General features: G+C 33.4%; 1 long non-coding RNA gene across 1 annotated transcript; it reads left to right on the top strand.

Annotated features, from left to right (window-relative positions):
• Positions 1–3,011: 3,011 nt before the first annotated feature.
• Positions 3,012–12,884, top strand: LOC130541365 (uncharacterized). Its single transcript, XR_008955410.1, has 2 exons — positions 3,012–3,113; positions 12,593–12,884. It is a non-coding gene; the product is annotated as an uncharacterized LOC130541365 (long non-coding RNA).
• The last annotated feature ends 340 nt before the right edge of the window (positions 12,885–13,224 follow it).

The raw sequence follows: 13,224 nt of genomic DNA on the forward strand, positions 1-13,224 counted from the left end.
CCACAATGTTCATTATTAAGAAAAAGCATACGAACCACAGGATTTGATTTTAATAACACCAATGTCTTCATTAATCTGTACGTTCCATTTAGCCTCATTATTGAGCAAATGTTGAATTAATGCAGTATACATTATTGTTGGATTTTCCTTGCAAAACCTCTTTTCTCTCTTTTATCATTCATTCAGAGACCATCATGCGTATGTCATGTTTTTACACAGGCCTGAAGCCCTCAGAAATTGAACTCAAAATTCTTCCATCTAGTCTAGGAGAAGACTTTAGGTTTGAGAAATCTACAAAGGGGTGTGAGAAACAGAACTGCAGATTCCCATTCAAAACCATAACTATTTTTCTGTCTTTTTAATGCTGTCATGTCAAGACACCTGCAACTGAGATGATATTTCCTCGATGGTCTCTGGGCCTCCTTCTAAATCAAGAGTGGTGATAGCCAACACTGCTTTGTATCTGCGGAACAAATAGTGGCCTTTGTCCAGCACAAGTCCCTAAACAAACTTAATCTCTCTAACACTGTGACAGATGACATTTAGATGTCCTTGTTACCCTTAAAATGAGTTTTATTGACAATCAGAGAACAAAAAGAAGGCCCAGATAAAGCCCAATGTTTTATAGGCTTGCTAACAACATCTTAGTCCAGAGGGTGAGGAGAAAGCCTGAAGTTGCCCCCATTTTCCCCTGCTTTGCTATATCACCATGACAACAGATATAGAAATCACTTAGTGACTCCTAGAAAGAAAACACAGTGACACAGTACCCCTTGTATGGCGAATCAAACTAAAGCCTTCATTCAAATGGCTATTCAGCTTGGGCATTCATGTAGAGGATAGGGTGGATTTTACACAGGTAACTACAAGAGAAAGGCCAGCAAGCCCTCCAGCCACAGCATATGGCAAAGTCTCTGTCTAATTAATGCATCCTCAATAGAATTTATCCATTTTAAATTTGTTTTCTTTTACTTGAAACATCATTAATGTAAAGGGCAACATTAATCAACATCATGGAACTTAAAAGGGCATTAAAGAGTGATCTTTTTCCCTATGCAACAAGAATCTTTTCAAGTAGTTGTGTTAACTGCAGCAGATTCAAGGCACATTCTGAGTTTGTAATCAGAAGGCAAATCTAGAGAGGCCTCTACTGGCGAATCTGTCTCTGTGCAGTTGTCCTTGCGGAACTGCCTTGGAAAAACAAGCAGGAGAATGACTTTCGGCTTTTTTTTATTGGAAAGTTGCACACCAGATGGATGACCAATGAATATACTGTATAAAACATTGAATAATGGCATTCACACTTTTGAAGCTGTCATATCTAACTGCTTATTCTCAGGTAATAAAAGGGCCCTCAAGCTCTGATGTATGAGCTGCTTGGACTCAAAGAGATGTTTTAAGATTATTCAACAAAGAAATAACAGGTAATCTTTTTTTTCTTTGTACATAACGCTCCCATTCAAGTTTAAGATTTAAAAACTATTTTGATATGAAATTGTATTTCTTGACATTGTTTGTTGGGGAGGCACACTGTTCACACACATATCCATATATCTCCCACAACCAACTAAAAACTGAAATAAAATCTTTAGATGAAACTAAAGTGCCCATGAAATATTTTGATTAATCAAAAAGCGAAAGTTTACTGCTAAGATTTCCTAGGAAATGTGAACAAAATATAGTCCCCTCAAGTGATATTTAACCTGAAAATATCATTGCAGTATATTTTCATGAAATTAGGCTGAAAATAGCTTCACTGCTTTATGAAGTCACTTTTGGGGGAAAAAAAGTAAAGATTTAATTTTTCCACAAGAAGTTGAAAGTTATTTAATATTTCCTAGGATGAAGATATTTATGATGTCTTTATATAAGGAAGCTCAGGGACTTTTCTCTTTGAAAAAAGAAGACCTGACTCCATAAATGTCTTTGTTCAAGTGTGGAATATTATGGTAACACTACATGCAACCTTGAAACTTTTCAAAAGGCAAAACCCTAATCCTCTTGTTTTACAACATTTATATTTTTATATCCAATATTTTTGAAATCTGATCATACCAAAATACTATTCAAATTACATTTATTCTCTTATATCTTTCAAAAATTCCATGAGTTATTTTTTGCTGTAATATCTGATATCTCAGGGTCCCTTGCCAGCATATTGTTAGTAGGGTCATTTCACATTTCAAATGTGTATTTCAAATGTTTAGTTGAGATTTTGAGATAAATTTGACCAAGTAACTTTTCATAGGGTGGTTTGGTTAGCATGGCTCAGTAAATTACCTTTGGATCATACAGGTAATTCATGATCTTAAAATTAAATTGTTAGATGGCTTGAGATCACTACCTTTTAGTCCCAATAGTGACACCTACTGGTAAAAAGAGAACAAAAAATAGTTTTAGCTTGCTTTCTGCTTACTGTTTTAGAGAATCTTAACCAGGGACTCTGTTGTTATAAATGTACCTTATTTACGATTTGTTTTCAGGTCTTTAAAATACAACTCTACATTACCAAAAACTAATTAGTGAGAGGGAAAACCCAAACAGAATAATGCAGGTATTTAATAATGAAAAAGAAAAAAAAACTTACTAGCAGAGGAGTATAGTCAAACTTAACACCAAATAGTGTAGAGAATATGTAATTACAATCTTTTGAGTTTTTATATATTGTAGAAAATGAGAAGCCAAGCTTTAGCAATAGTTTTTCTGAAAGTGCCACATTTCCCAGTTAGAACTGGAAGATGAAAAGGTCAAAATGCTGTAAAAAAAATTACTTAACATTTTTTTGTTTCCACAAATGTTTATTAAATGTTCTATATTTAAGAAAGAGCAAAGTCAATCCAGGAAAAAAAGAAGAATATATGCTTGATAGCAACCCAATTGTCAATAATCTTTGAGGATTTATGCTAATTTAACCAGAAATGCTCTTTCAGAACATGGATTTATCACATGTCATAGAACACTGAAGTCACATTAGAATGTGGTTAATTTCTCCACTGAGCTAGAAGCACATGGTTTGCAGAACATTGGCTACAGTAAGAACATACTCTGCATAAGAGAGGGTTCAACATTAACAACAATGTCTGTAAAAACAGAATCACAGCTGTCAAGAAGAGGTATGATCTTTATTTCTCCTAGAAGCTTCAGTGAAGCTCCTCTTTAAATTACATTTGCTCTTAATTTATAATATTATGATGCTACACATTGCAGTTTTTCATAAAGCACATGAAGTCTTATTTAATAAGAAACTGTTTTCGATAATTATCTGAAGACCCATATAAAACTTGTATAGTCTTTTTTTGACTGCTAAGTAATTCACTTGTTAAACTATAAAACACAGCGTCAATAATTTTAGAATTTTAGTCATATGAGATAAAAATGTCAGACTGGAAAGAAATACATTTCAACCCAGGTTTAATTGGAATGAGCTTTTTTATGCAAAATGCTCCTAATATTTCTTTTAGGAAACTCTAGGTCTTTGTTAATATTTCAGCTTACAAAGAAAATACAGCTATCAGTATCCCAAAATATTGTTTTGCCTTGGGGATTGTGGTCAGGTATATAGTAAGGCAGAGAATCATTTAATCCATGATACACACTTATGACTACTTTTGTGATATCACCGAGAGGAAATGTGTGAAAATGTCACAAATTACTCAGCAAACAGTTAGCTATATTGGTGTCTTTGAAACCATGTTTGGCTCTGCTGTGTGCTTTTGTTTGTACAACTTGAGCACATGCTTCAAAATGTCATCCAGATTACAAGCATGCAAGGAATGAAGTATTACTTCTCTATCAATTTCAAAAGCATACTACTTTTATTTCATTAAATAGCTTATCAGCCAATCACACTCGGTAAAATCATGAAATTCCTTTCTTACATTTTTTGCAAGAGATATTCTATGTTGTTATTTATGATCTAAAATAAATCTTCAAATTTGTTTATGATAATAAATATGGGAAAACAAAGGACTTTCAAAAATCATGTAAATTACAACATAAAAATCAGAAAGCACAACATTTATACAAAATCATTTGGCCAACTTGCTGGCAATTAAGTTGGGATACAACGTGCTCAGGGTGAAAACAAGATCAGAAATTAAAACAAAATAGCAAGACAAAATTGGAAAAGTTTTGGTTTTGGTTTTGGTTTTCCTGAGTACCTGGACCTGCAATTCAGCTGATCATTAAACACAACCAGAAAGAAAGGCTCTATTTTGCCTTTAGAGAGTTCATCCAGAGACTGCACAAGGGATTTGTACAGAATAAAGCCTCACAAAACCCAAGGGCTGTCAGAGGGAAATGGTATCCAGGAGGACAGGGCAGGCCAAGCATCCTCTCAACAGCAAAGCCACACAAGAGAGCCAGAGGCAGCACTGCGACTGCCAACACAACTGCCTATCACGTCTGCCAAGGAGCCAGAAGCCGCTTGTGGGAAAATATCACTTACCCTTAGCATCTGGGTCCTGTGATTGTTATCCAAAGAGACAGAGTGGTAAGATATAGTGGGATAAACAGCATCCCATTAAACACACACGTACACACACACACACACACACACACACACACACACACACGTTATCTTTCTGGGTAAAGAGAGAGATAAGCCATACATGGATTTGGATTAGACTTTCTGTAGTTGGAATTCTTTTAAATCAGATTTATTCTATATATTCATATTTAGTTATATATTCAGTTATATACTCATATTTCATAATGAGATTGGCTTTAGTAATTACTTCTCACTAATAGCTTTGGTCTGTAAAAAACAAGATTTTAGTTGTATTTGTGGCTATTTGATGAGCATAGTCCACTATGAAATTTTTATTTTCTTGGAGTAATTGATTATAGCTGGCTGATAGGATTATTCAAAAATTAAATATTGATTATGAATAAACTAAAACAAGCTATGCTTTGATGTTAAACTTTTTTTCTTTTTCTTTTCTGGTGTTGTGTCACTATTTTTAAGAGGCCAACTTCCAAAATATATACTCATAAAATAACTGATAAATTCTTATTAAACATGTGCTATACTATAAGCATGTGATATATATCATTATATAATAGATATAACTATGACATATATAACGTTACATATGTATAGTATATTATATATATTTCAGTTTGATAAAGTCCCTTCTAAAATATACACTTTCAATTTACATCTGAATGAATCTTCTTGAAGTTTCCAAATGTGGCAATCTGATTGTATATATTCACTCTGCACCAAAAAATGAGGATGAAGGGGAGGGAAAATCTAGAGAATTAAAGATTGGAGACACCTTGTGGTTAATGTAAAGGTTTTAATTCATTCTTATGTAGAGAATTGGAAGATCATTATTACTGTAGAAAGTAATAGCCTTCTGTTTTTGAGTCTTCAGTAAAAGGGTAAGAAAAGTAGTTTTCATTTTAAATATTCTGCTCTGATACCAAGAACAGAAAATAATGCAGTTTTAAGTGTCAATAGCAATATAATGTACCCAAAGAGAAATTGTTTTATATTTTATTTTATAATGTCAATTCTATTGTACAGTTTAATGGAGAGCATTTGGAATAACAATCCCATTTATGTACACAGTGGATTTATTATTAAAACTCATGCTTTGCAGGAATAAAATTAAAATTTCAGTGGCATTTAGTGACTAAAAAAATGTGTATTTCAAGGTCATAAAATCTATTATATTGGTGCAAAAGTAATTGCACTTTTTGCCATTACTTTTAATTGCCAAAATCGCAATTACTTTTGCACCAACCTAATAGTTGCTTATTTGTGCATGTTATGTGAGATAATGCATATGGAGCAGTATATGCCATAATATGCATAATAACATGCACTTGATTACTTATAAACATGTTTCGCATGTGCACAACATATATTACATGGACGTTTAATTTTTTAATTTATATAAATAGCAAAGTAACTTGGGTATGTTTATCATCGAATGCCAACATGAATACAATGTTCAAAATAGATAAAAATTTTGTGGAAGTGCAAAACCACATGGTAAACAATTGATATGTTTTTGTTTATTTTTCTTGTTTGTCATTACCACACACACAAAGAAATTTGATTCTAATTGATAACCTTTTGACGAATAGATTATTTTCTGATACCAAATAATTCTCAAATTGATTCAAATTTAGTTCCATTTTTACAGCATTTTTATGTAAACTAGATAATAATGATGAAAAGTGTTTCTTTTATATTGCTTCTCTATGTAATGGTGGAAGAGCCTGTGAATTCAACTCAATGAGGCTCAATTATGGGAATGAGGAAGAAGATAAGGGAATAAATAGATTCTAAACATTTTATTTCATTTAAAAATTTAAAATGCTCAATTGAAATGTGAAATATTTCTCCAATATTTATAAATACATAAATAACTTATGAATAAATGCAAAAAATCAGTAAGAATTTATGAAAAGTTTTTGGGCTATGTGTTGTTTCATTTCCCACAAGGGAAACTAACAGCCCCAGAAAGATGTGAATAAAATCAGAACTACTTTCTCTAGGCCATTTAAATGATTACACTCTAAAACTAGAACCTGAAATGCAAATGTTTAATTTTATGACCAAACTACTTTTACATATTTGTTGCATTTGCTATATCTTTTCCTTGAAGCTCTTGTTTATTTCCTTATCTAGTTGCCTTTTTCCCATTTCATTTCTAATCCCGAAGGTTTGCAGTTTCAATTTTCATTATTTTATTATATTTCTACCATGCCTTTAATCTTTAATAGTTTTTTTTTAAGTTTAGTTGGTTTATTAACCCACAAGTTTAATTAGGTATTCTGTAACACCACAAAATGTAGGCCTAGGATATACTATTATATACAAAAGCATTTCATGTAAGTCAGTGTATTAAGACTGTTAAATTTCAACTTATTATTATTACACATGGCAGAACCACTTAACCCTTTATGATCTTTACATATTAAATTGTGAAAAAAGAAACCGTACTCATTTATTAAAGCCAACACGGTTTACAGCCTTAACTAAATGTTACATAATCATGATTCCCAGAGATTTATTTTTTCCATAATATAGCAACTGAAGTTACAGAGGACAAGTTATCTTCTCATTCCCTGTGTTAATCCTGTGTTCTTTACAACTGTCCAAATTGTATTAGAATTTGCTTATAATGATGTTATATGATGTCCTTGTTGTGATACCTGCATTTCTGGAGAACTTAATATTGATTTACTGTGTCTTTTGCCCATCTTTGAGCAGCCTAGATAGCAATTACAGCTGTTGGTGGTATCTATTTTGTCTTTTCATAATTGTCATTTCATGTTCTACTCAAGATTAAAATATGAAAATTGTACCACGTGCACATCAACAGTGCATTAACCAAGTTATCAGTGATATCTGTGAAACACTATGATTTAACCATGGTTCTTTACATTGCTTCTTCTTTTTATTTACGAAAATTGCATGCTACAATATAAACTTGAACAAGAAATACATTCAAAGGTGAGCCTCCCTGACATCAAGTCCTCATCAGGATCATTACTATCTTCCTAAGAAATCCATGGGACTTTCCCAGTACCTGCTTGCCTCTGCCAAATGCTTTCTCCCCTTCAGACTGGGATTTCAGATAAGCAGGGGCTGCTTTGTTTTTCTTCAGCTCTTACTTTAAAAGAGCCTTCACAGTTTTTGAGCTTTCTCTACTATTCTAATTTCAATCCACATTTCACATAGAATATGGAATTTTATACAAGGAAAATCATGTTTAAAAGTTATACAGCAGATTTGAAATTTCTTATTTATTACAAATAGGTCTACCATGTGTAGATTTCTTCAAAGCACTGTTAAGAGCTGTACCAAAATTGAAAACTGTCTTATTTGAAGACGAAATACACTTAATGTGGGGCATAGAGACAGAAGGAGATGACATTGCCTGGGCTCCTCTCATTAGGAAGTGTATCACACAGAAGCTGTAAAATAATTTTAAAATTTTAAGAGGAGAAATTATTTTGCAACTAATTTGGAATTTTTTTTCCTGGTCAATTTATATAAAACATGCAGTTGAAATCACTAAAACACATTATGATTCTATCTTGACTTAACAAGTTTGAACTGCTCAAGAAAGATTTTTTTGTGTTGCACAGTGAAAATAAATATTAAATATCAAGATGAAACTGAATAAATATTTGAATACCCTCCCAAGCACATTCCCCCATACACACACATACACACACACACACACACACACACACACACACAAAAATACACATATACTTTCCTACCAGCAGACTAAATCCAGCTAGTTCCTGAAAGGCGTTTATTTTGAGAATCACTATTGTTTTATTTTACTACATTTGTTTGGAGACTTTTTAAAAATGACTATATGCAAAGAAATAATAACTGCATCTGCAATCTCTAGCAGCAGCCCCTCCTTACAAGACTGTGTAGGGCATTTGTGGGTGTTGTTATTGTTGTTGTTGCAATCTAGCTAATAAAGGCTTTCTCTTACACAAGAGAATTTTGACAGGGTTGACTCCAGACAGCTTTCCAGCTGAGGTCTGGGGCCTTGCTGAACTTTCAAAATTTTCCCATTTGAGCTGCATCAAAGTGAAGGAAATTCAAGGATCACTAACGTCTCAGATGGTAGCACTTGCCCTAACAACGAAGGTTCAGGAATTCTTTGGAGCAGGCTGAGGTCATTTTTCTCCCCTTTTCTCCTAATGCTTTTCTCTATTAATCAGAGCTCAGAGCTCAGATTGGTCTTCAACTTCCTCCCAATCCTTGCTAAGCCTGTCATTTCTAGCTATTATTTACTTTAATGGACTTTGGCTGATCCCTTATGAAGCTTTGGATCTGAGAATAATAAGGCTGGAGAGCAACGGGCATAGACATGGGTGTGGGTTTGCCTGCAGATTAACCGTGGCAGATGGGCTTTATTGCGGTTTCCTGTGTACTGAGCGTTGATTGAGAGGGTATAATGAGAGAGGTGGTGTCTACACAATGGTCACAGCCACTTCATTGCACTTTGCGTCTAAACAACCCCATTTTTCTAAATCTTTGGGTTGTGAAATTTTAGGAAGTCAGAGCACAAGAACAAGTACAAAAACAACTGTAAATAACCATGAATGTTAATCCAACACTAATTAGTCCCTTCTTTCAGTATGAGTCCATTTTGCTCAGTTTTTAAAATTCTGGGTAAATTAATGGCAAAGATAGTTAAAATGTTCTTGCATTAGGTGGTTTTGGATGAAATAGTGAGCAACATGCATTTTCTGTGTATGTGTTTTTTGTTTGTTTGAGTTTTTGGTTTGTTTGTTTAGTTAAATATATGCTATATTTGATTATTGCCACAGACAACAAATGCTTAAGCTGTAATTATTTATATGCTTTGGGAGTTATGTTGGAGATACATTTTGAGGTAAATTATCAACTAGAGAATATTTTAAAAAATAACATCAGGGCAATTGTTTTATTTCTGCCTTAGTAAAGAAAAAATGTACTTTTCTTTATTTCTTGCATTTGATGCAAGTTTCTGCTCAGTTGCAACTCACTATGCAATTAAAACATTTTTGTCACGGGTGCTATCTAAAGTTATTTTACATATTCCTAATTTTTAAGATTTTACTTAATTCCTCCTTTTCATCAATGGATTAAATCACAACTATTGATTCTTTTCTTCTTTTGGGGCTTTACCCATCTGTCTTAATGCTTTCATCCTACACCCCTTGGTCTCAGAGGGGTGTTCTGAAAGTGAACGGCCAAAACCTGGAGAAGACTCTAGGTCAAGTTTGTGTACAAGAGTTTAAATTTTTAGTGACAGTCCTCTCTCACGGCCGCCTGAAAGTTTCCACACAGAACTGCACAAGCGAGCACCACCAATTATCCTCCTCCTTTGAAAACCATTATCAAGTTTTTCAAAACTTCTTTCATTTCACTGTTGTCAGTCAGTGAAAAGGAAACTAACCACCATGTCAAGACAACTCAGCTGCCTAGCAACGCAGGGCCACATTTTAATTCTGACTTGCTTCTGGTCTTGACTAATAGAAAGTGACTATGTTAAGCCAGTCACAAGAGTTGTTTGTCACTTCTGAAATGCAAACAAAACTATATTGTTTTCCAAAGTATTGGGTGTGATTGATGTAAAGATTTACAGTAACATCATTCATTTTCTCTTGTGTTTTAGTAGGATTGATGTCATATCTTTTCATGCTTTATTAAATACTTTAAAAGAGCTCAAAAAACATGACGCTTTTTGTCCTTTAAAGAGTCTAAAGAGGGGTTTTTCTTTCCAGTGAACTAGGCTCTAACAACTTGTGAAATTTAATGAATCTATTCAACTAGTGTCAGTCACATCAATAAATAATTTAATAAGAAACCACCATCCGTGAAGGAGAATGCAATTTAAACAATCAGAGAGAAACAGACCAGACCAAGGTCAACATTATGGGGTGGGGGGAGGAAAAATTGAGCTTTTAAGTCATGAGTCTTAGAGTTTGGTTTATCAGATTTTCCCACAGCCCTGTATTCTTGCTTTTGGTAATAAAAGCTGCAAGTTTCTACTAGTGCAATTCCAATGTTAAATCTTTTCAGGCATAATGTGGAGATATATATAGCAAAAGCACAGTTTTTGCATCCCCTAAATTCATATAAAATGGTTATTCAAATTGATAAATTGTATCTGCGCTTGAATGTACTTCTGCTCCAGTTGACTGGGAGCCAATTAATAACGTGGAAGGTATCCAGTATTTTAAATATTCCCTAAAATTGCTGATATGTCTAGTATTTTATATAAAAATATAGTGAAACTTCATTTAGTAGGAATGTGCCAATTTATATGATTTATATATATGTAAATGAGAAAACGGTAATGTTCTCCTCCAAAAGAATGTAAGATCTGAGTAGTAAAGAGAAATTACAAGCATTAATTATAATTTTCTTGTGATATAATATTCTAAGCAGTAACTCAATAATCATTTAACAAAATGTTTATTAAAAATTATAGCTTAAAAAGGTCAGAATGATAATAAAAATAAGCTGGGTGTCACCATCACGGAAAGGCAGTAGAAAGTTTTTTCTTTCAATTCTGAAAATAATTCAGAATTAAGAGATTGTCTGTTTTCTTACAACATTACTCATATTCTAAATTGGGATCTAATGATTAAGTAGGACAGAAAAGAGATAGTTTAAAACTTGTTAAAACATAATAAATATATGTTTTAAGATGAATAACAAGCATTGCATATGAAGAAGAATGATTGATGTTAAGGAAAAGAGATTATTTTATCTTGAAATGAAGTAGAAATCTTAAAGAGCTTTAAAAGACTTATTTCATTAGCTATATTTTGTCTAATTAGCCTATATCAACACTGAATATAAACTCAAAGAATATGATTTTTATTCGAAACAGAAGTGGTTTAGGTTCCATTTAAGATTTTTTTTGAAATTATTACATTCTGGTAGCACTGTGATGTATTGAAATATGTCTAGTTTGGATGTCAAATCTGGGACTGGGACCCATTTGCCCTGTCAAACAAGGGCAAATTATTACCATCCTGGAGCGTCACTTTTTTCAACTATGAATGAGGATAAGAACATGTTCTTCATGGGCTATTGGGGTGATGAGAATATCTGGCTCATCAAAGGACTCAATATAAGTATAGGCAGTAATAGGAATGGTAGAACATGTTGCTTAAACACTCACATTCACAAACTAAGCTGCCTTGGTACTAGCTGTGTGACCTTGAGCAAATGGCTTCCACTTTTTGGATCATCAGTAACTTCATCTGTAAAATGAGGCCAATAATAGTACCTATATCTTAAGGTAAGTGTAGATGTTAACCAATTTATGCCAAAATATTGCATATAAAGAAATTAAAAAGCACTTACTCATAATTGCAGGTGATCAAATAACCAATGCTAGTGTTCATATTATAATTATGCTTGTGTTAATGTTATTTTTCTCAGATGTTAAAAATAAATAATTTAGCTCCTCCCATTTTTTTTAATGATAAACCAAAATTAAAGGCTTTGTTTCCAGATTGGTAAGTAGACTTAACTACCAAAGTCCATTCCATAACAGAAGAAATGGAAAGATATAAGTAAGCTTTTAAAATATTGATTATTTTATCTTAATTAGTTTTTAACCAGATATTGTCTTGAAATATAATGGAGCATTACTGTAGCATGTCTTGGCAAAACTTAAGATTTTCCAGCTCTACATCAAAGGTGCTTTGTCAACTAAGTCTAATTATTTTATAAAGTCAATTATTATGTGGTACCAGTAATTATTATGTGGTACCAAGAGACAATAGTAGGCACAAAATCTGAAAGCTTGAAGCCCAGTCTTAGTTTTCTCAGAATTTCCAGTAGAAGCACATATTTATGAGCTGAAAACAGCCTATGGACATGTTTTGTTTGTGCTACACAGAGTTTTAAATTATGATTATTGAATTGATTGACAACTTCTGAACTTTAGATTTTCCATTAAAATCCAGATTCCTAGGTGCTCTTTAAAAATCAGAAAGATGGCAAGAGTGAAACTGCTGTAGCAGTGTTGGGTAGCAGCTGAGTTGCTGTGGGTTTTTTTTTTGATGAGGTCTGAATTCTCTACTTCATCTTTGTCAACAGTGCTTTCTCCATGTATTGTGAAACACATCCATCTGGATCCACCTATTTAAGCTACATGCCTAGCCCCCAGAGTCATCCAGACTTTTAGCATAAGAACTCAAATGAGAAATCATGAAGAATGCATTAACTGAATCCAACATCACCTACAGGACCCTGGGCCCATTGCACTTTGTAATTGTATTACTTTTCTTCTGGTTATCTTCATAGGATCTTAGGTATACTCTCTCTGAAAAGTGTTAAAGACAACTTCTCCCTGGGCCTGAGAATAAATTATCTTTTTCCTATCACTGTATATTTTTGTTTGTTTGTTTCGTTTTTTTGTTTTTTGTTTTTTCCTGGCTGGATAGGGAAGTGATTAAGTCACGAGTGAGGAGCTGCAGTGGCCCATGAACAATACATAGGTCCATCTCCTGGAACTTGTGACCACTCGCCCAGGATCGCACTCATGACCACAACAAAGATGATGGCTTTTCTGTTTCTCCTGCCGCACCACATCAGACACCTGTGGCAAATATTGAGGCAACACTATGTGAAGTCTGACTAGTGACTCTTAGAGACTCCAACTAATGGCTTCTCTGGGAGGGATAAAATAGGGCACATGAAACTATCTTGTTGAGAATACATAGGTATGT

This window comes from Pan paniscus, chromosome 2 (genome assembly GCF_029289425.2).
Source record: "Pan paniscus chromosome 2, NHGRI_mPanPan1-v2.0_pri, whole genome shotgun sequence".
Classification (NCBI taxonomy): Eukaryota; Metazoa; Chordata; class Mammalia; order Primates; family Hominidae; genus Pan; species Pan paniscus.